A 15,340-nucleotide genomic window follows, 5' to 3' on the forward strand; every position below is an offset into this window, starting at 1 on the left:
TTACACAGCCAGAAGAGGTTGACAATCTTTTAGACCGAATAAGAAGTGAGCAGGAGGAACAGGAATAGGTCCAGATAAATAAGCTGAGTAATTTATGGAAGAAATAATAAAAAGATGAAAGGAATAAAGGGAAAGGGAAAGAAAATAAAAAAAAAAGAAGGGAAAAAAAAAAAAATAAAGGGAAGGAAAAAGAAAAAAAAAAAAAGGGGGAATGGTGGGGGGAGAATTTGAAAAAGAATAAATAATGGATTGTTTGAGTTGGCTGTATGATAAATAGGGGACACGAAGATTTATTTGCAATTTAATTGGTCTCATTCGAATACAGTAACTGGGGAAATGGTGTGGGGGGAACTTGAAAAAGTAAATGACTGTATAAGTAGGATGTATGATAAAAATGGGGGACATGAAGATTTATTTGTAATTTAATTTGTCTCGCTCGATAACAGTAAACCGGTCACGGGCACCACATGGTTGCTCCGAAAGGCGAAGTCATCGCCAGGTATGTTGGGGGGGTTCCTCAGGGGGGAGGTGTTCAATGGGTGGGGGGAGTCGGGGGGGAAAATAAAAAAAAAAAAAAAAAATCCTCATATATAAATAATTGTTTGATGTATAAAAAAATAGATGGGTGCGTGCGTACATTAGAACTATGACCAATCCATATAAGCTTAAGGTCCTGTCATGGAATATCAATGGTATAGGGGAAAGAATAAAACAGAATAGAATTTGTGAATTCTTAAGAAATTCGGACGCCCAAATTATAATGCTACAAGAAACACATTTGGAGGCAACAGTATGTGATTCTCTTTTTAAAAAGTGTAGGTGGGTTCAGGATATAATCAGTTCCAGGCAATTAGGTGTTACTAGGGGAGTTTCTATTATAATTCGATCAAACAGCGGGATAAGTTTGAGAAGCTTTGAGACGGATCAATCGGGTAGGTGGCTAGTTGCACAAGTATACATTCAAACTACCCCATATACATTCGCAGTGTACTATGGTCCTAACGAGGACAATCCAGTTCCGCTTTCTAAATTAGAACTAGCTTTATTTACGACAACTGGTCCTCTAATTCTTGGTGGGGATTTTAATCTGGTCTTCGACCAAAAATTAGATAGAACTTCTAGGGCCAAATACCATGCTCCCTTAAAATCACTTGCCATCCTGAATGTTTTAATGAAAGACTTCACTCTAGTAGATGTCTGGAGAAAAAAGTACAAATCTCAATCATGTTTTACTTTTTATAGTAAAAAATATAAGAATTACTCCAGAATAGACCATTTCTTAGTTGACCAACACCTTCTCAAAGATATTAGCTATCTCTCTTTTACGCCCTCAGGATTATCGGACCATGCTGTACTAGAATTGGAAATTAAACTGAATATAACTTCACCAAAACCAAGGTGGACACTGGAAAGATCATCTCTATTAGATAATCAGATAAAAGTAGTTGTTAAAGACAAAACATCAGAATTATTTTTAATAAATTCAGGATCCTCCTCTTCCCAGATAGTATGGGAAACTTACAAGGCTTACTTGAGGGGTGTTTTAAGTTCTTTAATGTACCATAAGAGAAAAAGTATAAAAATAAAAAGAAAGGAAGACTTAGCAGCAATAACCAGAAAGGATCTCAACTACAAAATGCAATACTAACAAACTCCAGAGAAATACATGTGTTAGAGAAGGAACTTGCTGACTTGCAGCTCCAGTTAAAAATTTCGGATGAAAGAATTCTTAAAGAAAAATGGGAGTCCAGCAGATTAAAAAATTTTGAGTACGGAGAGAAGTGTGGAGCTCTCCTTGCCTGGAAAGCTAGAGAAGAGAGAACGAGAAACAACATCAAAGCCCTGGTACATAGACAGTCAGGAAATTTGATAGAAACAGACGCAGAAATAAGAGAAGAAGCCAGGTCCTTTATGAGGAGTCTCTACACAGAAGATAAAGATCCCACGGGGGCAGATTTAGAATCCTGGTTGAGTATAAAACATCTGCCGCAAATGTCCGAATCAGAAAAAGCATACTTGGAATCTGAGATAACAGATGGGGAAATTTTAGGTCAGCTGAAGAAAATGAAAAGGGGGAAAGCTGCAGGCTCTGACGGGTTGCCAGTGGAGATCTATTCGGACAATAAAGATCAATTAATAACTCCATTAAGGGAACTCTTCAATCTTTTATTGATCCAAGGCTATTCTATACCTTCTTCGTGGGGAGAAGCTATTATTACGCTTATACCCAAGCCAAATAAAGACTCGAAAAGAATAGAGTCCTACAGACCTATTTCATTACTGAACTCGGATATGAAGATTTACTCAGGTATTTTAGCCACCAGATTATCAAAGGTTATAAAATCCATAATCCACCCTGACCAGAGAGGCTTTATCCCAGGGAGACAGTTAAATGAACTAACGTTTCAAGCTATAGGGGCTGTAGATTATGCTAATGCTAAAAATCTCCCACTGGCGCTGGTGGCCATAGATGCGGCTAAGGCCTTCGATCAGGTCAATTGGAAGTATCTATGGCCCCAATGGCGGCTTTCGGGTTCCCCCAAATTTTTATAGAGGCGGTCAGATCCTTATACCATTGCCCAAAGGCTAAGGTTTTAGTTAATGGAATTTTATCTGAGTGGTTTGACATATCTCGAGGCACTAGGCAAGGTTGTCCTCTGTCCCCCCTTTTGTTTGATGTTTATATGGAGCCCTTTGTTTGTGGGATTAGAGAGGACAATATCATTCAACCATTTCAGCTTGGAAATCTGCTTTTGAAGGTGGCGTTGTACGCTGACGATCTTCTTTTATATACCTCTGATCACTCGGCAGCAATTCCAAGGTTATTTTTTCTATCGGAGGAATTTGGGAAACTGTCCGGGTACCAGATTAATAAGGATAAAACAGAGATCATGGGGTGGAATAACAACACACACATAGTTGGTGCAAAACAGAACATGAGGAACCTGGGAATTCACTTAACTCAATCTTTAAATGATACCACTTCACTCAGTTGGCAAAAGGTGGTTAAAGATATTAATAAAACTTTAACAAGATGGGGTAACTTGCCTTTAAACATTTACGGTTGGGTCAACCTTATTAAAATGACAATTCTTCCTAAATTGACCTTTTTATTTAACTGCATCCCCTTATCATTTTCACTGAAAGACATTAACACTCTACAGGGTAAAATTGGATCCTTTATATGGGCCTGCAAGCCAACAAGAATTGCATTGAAGAAACTGAGGAGGGGTTTAAAAACAGGAGGGCTTGCCCTCCCTGACATTTTGTCATACTGTCATGCATTTCATTTTAAAAATTTTAGGCTTCTTGCAAACAAGCTGGATGCATCATCACAGGGCCGCCTGTTTCAAGCTTTGTTAACTGATTTATCCTATGACCATGATTACTTTATTTTCAAGTTTGGAGACCAGAATTTTTTTTAAAAAATTCGCTTTAAAATTCTACAGACTGCATTAAAAAATTGGGGGTTCATGAGGAAGACATTTAATATTCCCTATTATCACACACAGTCCCCAATATGGGACTCTCCTGGTACACCCCAATGCCTTCAGGATCAACTATCACAACCCCTGAAAACAGCTGGCTTCAAAAATGGGGAGATCTCTGGGCAGATTTGGGCCTAATGAGTTGGAACACGTTGGTACAGCTTACAGAGGGACAGTTGACTAGGTTTAAATACTACCAACTGTCCGCCTGGTGGTCCAGTCAAAGCATGCAAAGGGAAGAAGATACAGATATTCTTGATGCAATCGGCAGAAGGGGGAAATGGGTAAAAGAGTTATCTTTTTGGTACAATTTAATGATCAAAGAAGAGGAGAGTGAATTGTACCTGGAGATAATAAAGTTATGGGGAAACTGTATAACCGAGCCCCCTGAAGAAGTCTGTAAGGCATGGTTAGACTCTTTTTCCCTTTCACAGAGGCTAATTAAACCCGCTAATTTAAGGCGCAACCACCTGTTTACGGCTCATAGAGTCTATTGGACTCCGGCCAAACTGCATAAGATAACACGAAACAACTATTATTGTCCCCGATGTAATCATAACGCCGCTGATGATATCCACATTTTTCTGGAATGTCCAGCCATTCAAAACTACTGGAAAGCGATAATGGATTTTTTGGGAGATGTACTTTCAATAACTATTACATGTTCTCGCAGATTAGTCTTCTTTGGTTTACTGAAAGAATACAATATCAAGAATCTGGATACTCAATTAATTTTTTACACAATAGTTATCGCAAGGAGACAAATCTGCATGGAGTGGAAGTCAGCGGCTCGCCCTAGATTTGCAGTATGTTTGAAGTATTTAATGGAAGTGTGTAAAATGGATCAGGCTGGCCGCAGCGAGAACTTGGAGAATGTCTGGTCTAAACTGATGGTCTGTATAAATAGGTGAGCAGTCCTGTGATTATGACAGAGGTTGTGTCGGTCCTGTCCTCCACCAGGCCTAGGGTGCCCAAAATAGGTCTGGAGGAGTAGGATAAGGAAAGCAGCCTACCTCTGGGAACCCCTGTCTGCTATGATACTGTTTTCCATGGCGGACTCGAAAAAACAACAGTATAAGAGGCAACAGCGAGACCCATCTAGAGCATATATATTCTGGTGGCATATATGAGGACAAAAAAAAAAAAAAAAAGTCTAGCTATTGTAAGTTGAAAAGTCCCTGAGGCCAAGAAATGCAGCACGGCCAGCAGCTTTGTTTGCGGGGGGATATTAGTTATCCGCTGGGTTGGTGGTGTCAGCCTGTGGGCTATCTGGTTCAGGATGAAGTCAATGGATGTCCGTTTGAGCCTGTAGTGGGCTATGACATCCTCTGGTTGTAGGTCACCAAGGATGAGGCGTATGTCATCTTTGGCACAACCTTGGTGGTGGTCCAGGAAGTGGTGACAGTGGCAGTGGTGGTTGTCGCCTTTGTGGGACTCCGAGCTGAATGATTAGTGCCTCCATGGCATCTGAAAGTCCTCAGCTTTGTGTCTGGGCTGGTCTCCCTTATTTGACTCCTTTTAGCTCCAGTTTTTCAGTTTTAGAACTGGTTTTAGCAGTTCTTATTCATCTCCAGCTAAGGGGCCTTAGCACAACTTTTTTTATTGCTAAGCAGGTGCAGGTGATCATTGCTAATAGTGCAATGGTGTGTTAGCAACTTTTTCTGTGAGATTTAGCGAGGGTACGCCTACTTCGCATATCATTAGCGATATTTATCGCTTCCATGCATGGCGATAGTTGAAATGGTAGCTATCGCCAAAAAACTGTCGCTAACAGTAGTTAGCGACAGCTTGCTAATAGGGCGATAAAATTATCGCCGCTTTAGCAGGAAAAAGTCAAGCTGAAGCGGCAATAGTGCCCTTGCTAATATGCCCCTTAGATTCTGGAATATCAGCCTGCAAAGATTGCAAGATGACTGAATGTTCAGGCAGCCAGCAAGATTTGGTGAAAGTAGGTTGTATCAAAGCATAAAGAGTCTTAATACGCTGGGCATATTCGGGAATATAAGTATGCCCGAAGTTAAAAAAAAACAGCAAAGATTGTAGTTTTTTCAGAGTCGCTAACCTCAACCTTCATTGTTGAGCTCATTGTTCATTGTTGAGCTCATAGCCCAGTAACAACACTGTGTACTGTGCGATTTTGCATAGTTACATTTGTAACAAAGTCCGAAAACATGCAAATGATGCGGTCAACGCAACACAGATGTGGCCATAATTTATCATCTGTGAGATAAATGTCATCAACATACAAGCACGCATCAGGGTCGAGTCTCTCTAAAAGAGAGAAAATGCGGGAGGCAAAGTCGCCTGGACTGTTTGTATAGCCGATAGCTAATCTTCAGAACTTTTTTTCTTTGCCACCACAGGTAAAAGCTGTCCATTGACTACTAATGGAGAACAGGTTATGGCTAAAAAAGCCATTGGAAATGTCAAGTGTGGCCTTAAATAGTTTACACAAGACTATCCATAAGAATAGAACTGTGAGTATTCTGTCCCACAATGAGAGTTCAAGTGCCGGTAATCCAATACCAAATGGTTCGAGCCATCCGGCTTGGTCACAGTAAAAAAAGGATTATTCTTTGGAGACACACATGTTTCAATCACACCTTGATATTCTAATTGTTCAAGGATCTCGGCAACTGAGGTTGTGGCTGTGGCAAAGACCGCAATGGAATCTCATGTCTGGGCGAAAGCTTGTCCCATCTACATTGAGTACGGTACAATGCTGGTGCAAGCACCATAGCCCGCTCTTCTGCAAAATGCAGGGCCTGCTCTTTCAGAACTGTGTGTGCAAAACTAAGGAGGATCACATCATCCCCTCTTGGAGCGGCCAGAATGAAGGGTGGGGGCCAGTCAGCCTCCATCAACAAAATGTTATAGGTAGTGGTCAGATTTTCCAAAATAGTACGCTGTATGTCACCTTCAATTAAAAGAACTATTATATAGAGTCTGTCAGGGGGAGCCACTCTAGTGTCAGCTGTCACAAAAACAATGAACGTGCCAGTTACTGTCGCCTTCAGATATGGACGCAATAGTTCCCGCACTACTGTAGTTTCCGCCGTGCTGTCTAGCAGAGTTAGCGCCCATGACAGGTTCTGAAGCTGTGTTCTCACTATCCACGGCATATCTCGATGTTAAAGCGGCAACCTTTGTTTTCAGAAACTGGGGTCGTTGACGTGGAAAGTTGTCTTGCTTGCCTTTACCTTCCATCTTGCGGGCTTCCTACGGCTTTGTTGGGCACCCCGACCTCTGCCGCTGTCTCCTCCACCGGTTGGTGAGACTGATGTATCCTGCAAAGAGCGAGGAGAACGTTGGTCAGGATCCTGAAAATGATCAGGTGACTTAATATTAGTGTGAGCGCGCAAATCATATGTGCGCTCAGCAGACGCAGGTATTGGTGACGCAGGACAGCACCCCTGTTTCTGTTGTTGTTTCCCCTGTTTTTTTATTCTTATTCCAATTCTGCTTTGGAACATTGGGGTGCTCATATTTATTAGAATTTGTCCCCTGTGTTTGCTTCTGTGCCGTTTTTTTAGCAAAAGGCTTAACACCCAAACTATTGTGGCCAATGATCTTATAAGCATCCACAATCATTATCGGCATTGGGTACATTGCGTAAAGCATTAGACACCTGGAAGTTCACTGCATCTCCCTTAACAGTAGCAAGGACTAGTTCGGAAACAACCTCAAACACTCCAATGAGTCTCATTCCCAATTCAACATCCGCCTCCGCTCCATGCTCATCTTGTACATGCTTAATGACGGAGGGTAGGACAGCCATGGACGGAGTGCCGAAGCACTTAGCATAGACTGCCCCAAATATTTTACCCCAGGTCTCACAATCTGGCACCTCAGGTATTAAGTCTTTATGCAAACTAATTGTCAGAGTCCTGTGTTTTTCAACAGGAGTCGTATTAGGAAAAATTGCTTCCTTTTGGTCAAATTTCTCAGCAAGCCAAAAAGGCATATGATCCTTATCTTGGAGGCGCTTGCCATATACAAATTCACCATGACGGGATTCATTTTCATCCCGGCCGGTTCAGCTGGTTGCGCCGCAGCGCCAGGTGCCCCCACCTGCACATTGCGTGAAACATATTGCACTAAAGCCCGGTGCACTCCAACCAAGGAGGTGTAGAGCACATGTAACTCAGCTATAGTGACTTGCTGATAACGCGGATGCGGTGTGTAACCGGCAACAACTGGCCACGTGGGCCCGGCAATAGACAAAGGGCCCAACTGAACCGCCGCTGCCGATTGGGGAAGGGCACCATCTACCAATCTCCAGTGTCCTATATGGGGTGTAGGCTAGAGGCACAGGTGTGGGAGTATAAATGCGAAACATACCAGTGCCCCCATTAACCACAGGAAAGGTAACTCAGATTTAGAAGAGCTCAAACGGGTATGCAGCTTCAGCACTCACCACAAAAACAACCGCCATACCTTCCAAGGTGACGCCATACGTCTGCAAATGATTGCAGACGGCCACCCTACTATGTGGTGGGATATCAATGTCAGCCATAAGGACACAGTAGAGAAAGAGTACAACTAAAATAAATTGTAGCACAAATGGGTAGTAACTCAAAGAATAAACCTTTTTAAATTATCAAGCTTGAAAAAACCTATGTAAATATAGGAAGGTTATTTCGTCACCACCGTCAACCGAAAACAATAGTGAGGGTGTTGTGGACTGATATAAGCACTAATAGAGAGTCTCAAAATAAGACCACTTCGTTAGGTGCGCCACGTTGCTGGGATTCTGCTCATACACAGAACTGTGCACAGAGACCCAGGACCTCAGTGAATTGTGGTGTACCAAAAAACTCACCTCAGTGCCCAGAACCCCTAACTGAATATCATCAGTGTCTCATTAGTATTTCATCCTATAGCAAAGGTACCAATGATTAGACAACCCATAACATGCGACTTAGGTTACTCTCAGGAATGGTGGGAATCAAGAACACTCTTTCATTTGTTATTCTCATATCAGTCCACCACGTGAGTAAATAGAGACACAGAAAAGTTTAAAATGTTTATTTTAATGACGTACTGATGCTAACATAAGCAGGCATATGATTAAAAATAATAAGATCAGCATTGTTACAATTCCAAAAAACACAAAAGGAGAAATCATATTATAATGATAGTGGAAACAGGTCCTATAGTGCCTCGTGTACCACCCTCCTTTTCTAGGAACTATGTTTTATATAATATAATAATAGAAGATCTCTTAGGCATGAATGGGGAACCCCATACCTCCAAGATCAGTAGAGATGAATCAGGATCTGGAAAAGCTCTCTCTCTCTGAAAACAGACTTTCTCCAAGTGTGTTAATCATGCATGCAGTGCAATATTAAAGGCACTAGAATTTCAGTTAGCTGCAGATGTGTGCATTTTGTGTCTAGAGCGTGGGACGATCAGCAAACATTGTTATGATAACCTTGGAGGTTTTAGCAATCACTGTGCAGACTAAGGTCACGATGTAAGTCTAGGGATGTTGAAAACAAGCCATTCTCATGTGAAGAAATTCATGCAGCCTAACTTACAACAACAGTTACATGCAGTGTCGTGTGCAAAAGCAGCAAAAAGGTAAAATGGCGTTTAAACTTCTAATAAGCCTATGCTAACATAGCAATGTGCGCAAGCAGGGCCCTGCCTTCACGACACCTTGATGGCGTGTCCACGGAAAACAGCCTTAAAGTCCCCCCATTCCACTCCAGCTGCCGAGGCAATTCCCTTGTTTACTGATAAATAGAATTTGCTGGAGTTTAGGAGGGTGGCCCAGTAAGATGAGTTGGCCAGCGCGGCACTCGGTAAGCACCAAGTTGAAATCTCATACGTCGCATGCCGCAGGACAAACTCAGTTGAAGCGGGTGTGATTGGAGAGCACTCATGCCAAATAGTCAGCATGTTGTATACTATGAAGGGCATTGTCTGAGCAGAACATAGCATCTATTTGTGTATATAAATCTAGACATGTTGAATAGTGTGTCTGGGAATATAACCTGTGCCATACATCATGCATCTGCATGTTAGACACCACTCTGATATATGTTGTGCCAGCTTAATAGATTATGCCCCAAGGAGAGGGGGGCAAGTGTGGTCCATTTCAAAATCTTGCACCCCATTAAAGTCTCTAACCCAATACATCTGGACCGTGGGATCCGTGAGCAGGGATGGTGGAAGTGTTTGTAAGAATATGGACTGGCCCAAATTTGGGGCATGCAGAGATACCATAGCCATTGGGGACCTATTCAGAAGGCCTTCCATAGTGACGAAGCAGCCCTGTGTGCCCACTTAGGAATGTGTGATTTGCAGTGGGGTTCCCGGTGCAACCCAAATATGTGCTCATCTGGCGTATCCTGAATATGTAGTACCCAGTACCGCAACGCTCCATCATTTATGGAGCGATGCAAGTGTTTGAGTGGTGAGATGTGTCTCTTGCAACAGTGCAAACGTGATCCCATGAAAGAAAAAATACTTATACACTTGTTAGACCTGGCATCTTTGGCGTGGTTTCCCCCTATATTTTTGCCTCTACCTCCTGTATTTTTGATGCTGTGCTGGATTTCGTTTTTGCTCGTTTAGATGCTTTGGGCACTTTGCCGCTGCTGTTCAGTGTCAAAGTGCAAGTGCTCCCTGTGTAAATTGTTATTATGATTGGTTATCCATGATTGGCATATTTGTGTCACCAAGAAGTCCCTAGTAAAGTGCACTGAGTGTGCCAGGGCTGGTGATAACAAATTCTACTAGTGGGCCTGCAGCACTGATTGTGCCACCCACATGAGTAGCCCTAAAATGGTGTGTCAGGTCTGCCACCGCAGTGCCTGTGTGCAGTCTGTGAACTTCCATGTCCAGCTGGTCAGTGTCCCCACTAGCCAGGCCTAACCCTTCCCTTTCTGTACACATTGTCACCCCTATGGAAGTCCCAAAGTACCCCATTGGGCAGGGTGCAGTGTATGTGAAAGGTAGAGCATGTACTTGTGCAGGTGACATGCTCTGGTAGTGAATTACAGCCATTTTCGTTTTTCACTATTGTAAGGCTATCTTGCCCCATAGGTTATCATGGGGGATGCTGGCTACAGTGGCTACCAGCATTTCTTCCCATAGGAGCAAGATAGGACATAAAAGTCTGGTATCCCTGAACTCAGAATTTAATAACACATCTTTTAGGAAAGGTTGTTTTTGAATCCTGTGTTTGAGAACAGCACTTTTAGAAAGTTGCTGTTCTCTTGTCTGACCTTTCTGTGTGCCTTGGCCTGTTTGAGAATTGTCTGTCAGGTTTGTGAGTGGCAGGGGCTGGGTGGCTCCCAGAGTCTGAGTGGGCCATCCCTGGGCTGAATAGCTCCATCTGCATCTAGAGTGGTGGGAGGGGGTAGCACCTGGGCCTGAATAGGGCTGTGAATAGGGCTGTGCGTGCCTTCCACAATGCTGGCTCCACCTCCTGCTTGGCGGCTGACGACCCTACCCCTCTCTCTGAAAGGAAAGGAGAGGCCAGGAAAACAAAGTGCTCAAAGAACACCCAGAACTGGTTCAGACTAGGCTCAGAGCCCTCCTGCACACAGGGATCAAAGACTTTTTGGGGTATAAGTACATGACCCCTGACTACAGAAAATTAGATCATCCTGCAATCAAGAAAGAACCTCTGCCAAGGAGAAAGCTGAAACTGAAGAAGGAAGACTGTCCTGCTGTTGCTCTGCTGGACTGACCTACTGTTGCTTTGTAGCCAAAGAGAGGGGAAAGACTTTGCTTTGTGCTGTGTCCCCTTGCTTGAAGGAATCTGCACGGGCCTGAGAAGAGCTGGTTCCCTGTTAAGAAGTCCCAGGAACAAAAGGATTCACCCCAGCTTCCCTGAACTCTGCTGAGAGAGTTACGTCCTTCCTAGAGTGCTTGGGCCAGTTGTGGTGCCCTAGGAAGTTGTGGTGCCTGTGTTGGGAAGCTGGAAACCAAGCGTTTAAAGCCTTTATGCAAGTTTTGTCGCATCGCCACTTGCGGAGCGCATCCCCGTCAGTGCGAGGAAGTTCCCGCCACTACGAAGGCCGAGATCGTCGCAGCGCCTGTTGCCGCTGCCAGAGTCATTGCATCCTTCAATTGCGGGATGCACCAGTCCGGTGCGGGAGGATTACCATCGCTGCGAGTGTCGTCGCAGAGCCTGTCATCACTGGGTGAGATTGTTGCACAGCTTGCTTGTGGACCGCATCACGTCGCTGCGAACATCGTCGCAGAGCCATCGCATCGAGGAGCTGCGAGAGGAAGATCGCTGCTGGACCGTGCATCGTCCACCCGGAGATCGTCGCAGCCCCAAAGATCATCGCATCGTGCCCTTGCGAGTTTTTTCACTACGGAACCTCCGCACCGGAATGCATACAAGGTATTGCATCCCTCCCCATACAGACCGGAGTCACCGCAACACAGCCACTACATCCAGCAGGGTTGTCGCATTGCCTCCCCAAGGTCTCAGGAGTGACGCATCGCTTGTTTTCCACTGCACCAGCTTCTGTTTTGGAACTTTGTCGCATTTAAAGGTACTGACGGAACTGTGAACTTTTCACGCAACTGTAGATTATTTTTATCGCAACTTTAAGAACTCTCTTTGCAACTATATTCTTGAACTGTGTATGTTGGATTTTTGGCGTTTTTTGTCTTGTTTAGTTTAGATTAAATACCTTTATTTTTCTAAACTGTTGTGGAGTCAGTTTGTGGTGTTTTCACTGTGTTACTGTGAGTGTTAGTACAAATACTTTACTCATTGCCTTTGATAAGCCTTGACTGCTCGTGCCAAGCTACCAAGGGGGTGAGCAGGGGTTATCTAAGAGTGTTTCCTCCCTACCCTGACTAGAAGCAAGGGTCCCAATTTGGACAGTGGTACCTACTACCTCTGCCAACTAGAGACCCCCAGTTCTAACAACACTTTATTTCGCTTAGCACCCACCAACCCCCTTACATTCCAGGTCAATAAAGAATTGTCCCCAATCACCATCTGCCTAGTCTTGAAGTAAAGTTGCGGCATGTAACAGTCCACCAGCCACTAGTCTCAGTGCCCCCCCCCTGCTTTCCACTACCCTCACAGGATGGTGACCAAGAATGTCCAATTCACGATCCCCATTGTTTGCTATCAGACAAAGAGGTCAATGTAATAAGCAAAAGTTCCAAAGCCCAACATCCCACCCCAGGCCGGCTTGCCAATGGGCAATAGGCCATTTGCACTAGAATGCAATTCAAAAAGACAGATTGGAACATAATAAAATAATAAACAATATTGGTGCTGTTTCAGCTACTTATTCCTCGATGGGTTGGGGTGCAGATGAGTCAGATGTCAGTGCCGTCTTGCCGCCCCACTCAACTCAGCCTTGTAGCTTGTCCATGATCCCACAGCTTGTAGTCTCATGTAGTCTGAGCACCCAAAGCTGCTGTGTGTGCTCAAAGTATTCAGCCCAATGCATCTGCAGTGTGTGGAGTGAGGGCCAGTACTACCCCGTTAGTGCCTCAAGCTACGAAGATGCGAGAGGCAATGTTTGGTCCATAGCCACGTCCGAATCCGAGTCCAGTCTTTGAGAAGATGTGGTGCTGCTGATGTGTTCAGCCATCTTAATAGCTTGTGCTCGCTCCCAGCCAGCTGGGCCTGCGTCAGTCGGCATAGTCGTCCTCTGACTCGCACCTTGAAGGCTCCACCAATTTCCAGGCCTGTTGAAAATCCAGTGATGAAGTGGAAGGCCTGTGTGCTAGGCCCTGTTTCCCGCTCCATGACCAAGCTTCCTCCGTGGCATTCCAAAACACTGTATCTTCCTTGTGGAGAATACAGAGGTGTGCTGGATGTTGCAAGGAGTATTGTATATGTGGTCCCTCATACATTTCTTGACATCTGTGTAAGAGGATCGCCGGTGCTGCACCAACGGGGTATAGTCTACGTAGATGTGGACCGTAGAGTTGTCGGCTCACCACAGATCTCAGGCTTGGGTGACCTGAAGGATGTGATCCTGGTCCGAGTAGTTGAAGAGTCTTGCTGCCACCGGTCTGGGGAAGTCTGTCGCAAACCATCATCCAGGTAGAGTACCATATTGGGGCCCTCTGCTCATTCAGGAAGGCCTACGATGTGCACATTATTCTGGTGTGAGCTCTTCTCCTGGTTCTCCACACTCGCCTTCAGGTAGACCACATCCTGTTGGAGGGATTGCAGTTGGGGGGTTGCCGCGGTCACCATGGGGTGCAGTGACACCAAAGTAGATTTGGACTCCTTCGCCCTGCCTTTCAGCTTCTTGTGATCCTCTCATAGATAATCCATATTAGTACTCAAGGAGTTCCCAGCGTAGTTTTAATATCCAGGATTGTAATAAGCAAATCTGTGTCAGTGGTTGCCATGGTCCACTGGGGAGGATGTCTCAGGGTGAGGCGTGGCCTTCGTGCATGGTGACACTGTCTCCAGTTCTGGAGGTTACGCCTGAGGCTTCTCCTGCCTCAGTTTGCCCATAATGGCTTTGTGGCATCAGGTGGAGCTAGGGGTCCAAGGTGTAGGGCCTAGAGTGATGTAGGGGGACAGAGTGAGCAGTCGCACCATAGGTCCAGAGACCCACTCAGCCTGTCCACAGATACCAGGACCTGTGTATGCCCACACAGAAGCTGTGCAGATACAGCAGTGGAGAGAGGCAGGTATGAGGGTAGAGTATTGCACCGGGTTAGCACCGGTGGTGTGTCCAAACTTTCAAAGTGGCTTAAGTCAGTCGGCGGGTAAGAGTGAGCGTGGAAATAGTCTCAGGTGGAAGGGTGGATCAGAGAGCGCATATGTGTGAGATTGCTCCATTTCGGTGGTCGCAAGCCCCAACTGGCAAGCCAAGCCCAAAGCAGTGGGTAGACCAGAGGAGCTGTACCCAAATGATCACAACACTCTCAATCCATCAGTAGCAGGGTCCCAAGAATCTCCAGTGCTAATATTCCATCTGTTTGTTGAACCCGGCTCAGTACACTTCAGCAAGGTCGCAGCCTGAAGTGCTCACTCAAGTGCGGCCCTCCAGTGCAGTCTGTGTCTGTCTGGGACTCTGCTCCTGCGTAGTATCTCTGCTCACAGCAGGCGCAGGCAGTCAGCATGTAGGTGGGGGAGGATGAGAACTCAAAGAGATTGTGGCAGTGTTTGATAGCGCCCCCGCTCCTCACCTGGATGCCATGCTGTTGATGGCTCCGCCTCACTATCAGTCATATGCTCTGCAGATCTTGCGTATCTGCAGGTTTGCAACAGGCTGCGCCATGCGGTAGAAGGGGGGTTGAGGGGGCCGTGGCTATGTCCTTCACTCGTCCCCATCACCACCGTGAGGGTCTCGATAGACCTCTGCCTGCGACTCATCCTATGAGGCCCCCAGTGAGCAGCCAGCAGGTGTGTCGCAGGTTGCACGGCCCGATGTATCAGAGGGGTCGCAGTGCACTGGCCCAATCAGCACCTATCAGTGCGGGATCTGCGACAGCGGTCTCCTGGGTCCCTGATGTATTTCCAGCCAGGCCGAAGGTTGACACCATCACCGGTCACCAGCACAGAAGGAAGCCTCACGGGGTAGTGCGCGGTTGCAAGATGACAACAAATAACTCATCTCCGAGCAGATCTCCAGGCCTCCCAGTCTTCTCACTCACTAGGGTGGCGCACAGCTCCGGCACCTCTCTTGCCAACCGGTGTCTTCAATATGATCAAAGGGTGGCTCTGGGAAGCCTCCGGTACAAAAATGTAGGGGCTGCTACTCAAGGCACTGTATTAACAGGATATATGTGTCAAGATTGGAGTGGAGCTAAGCACAGTGCTACTGCCCATACCGCCATCTTGGCCTCACCCCAAGGTGGTACGCTATCTTCAGGCCCAGAATATGCAGTTTCATTCC

This window comes from Lissotriton vulgaris, chromosome 4_1 (genome assembly GCF_964263255.1).
Source record: "Lissotriton vulgaris chromosome 4_1, aLisVul1.2, whole genome shotgun sequence".
In the NCBI taxonomy this organism is placed as follows: Eukaryota; Metazoa; Chordata; class Amphibia; order Caudata; family Salamandridae; genus Lissotriton; species Lissotriton vulgaris.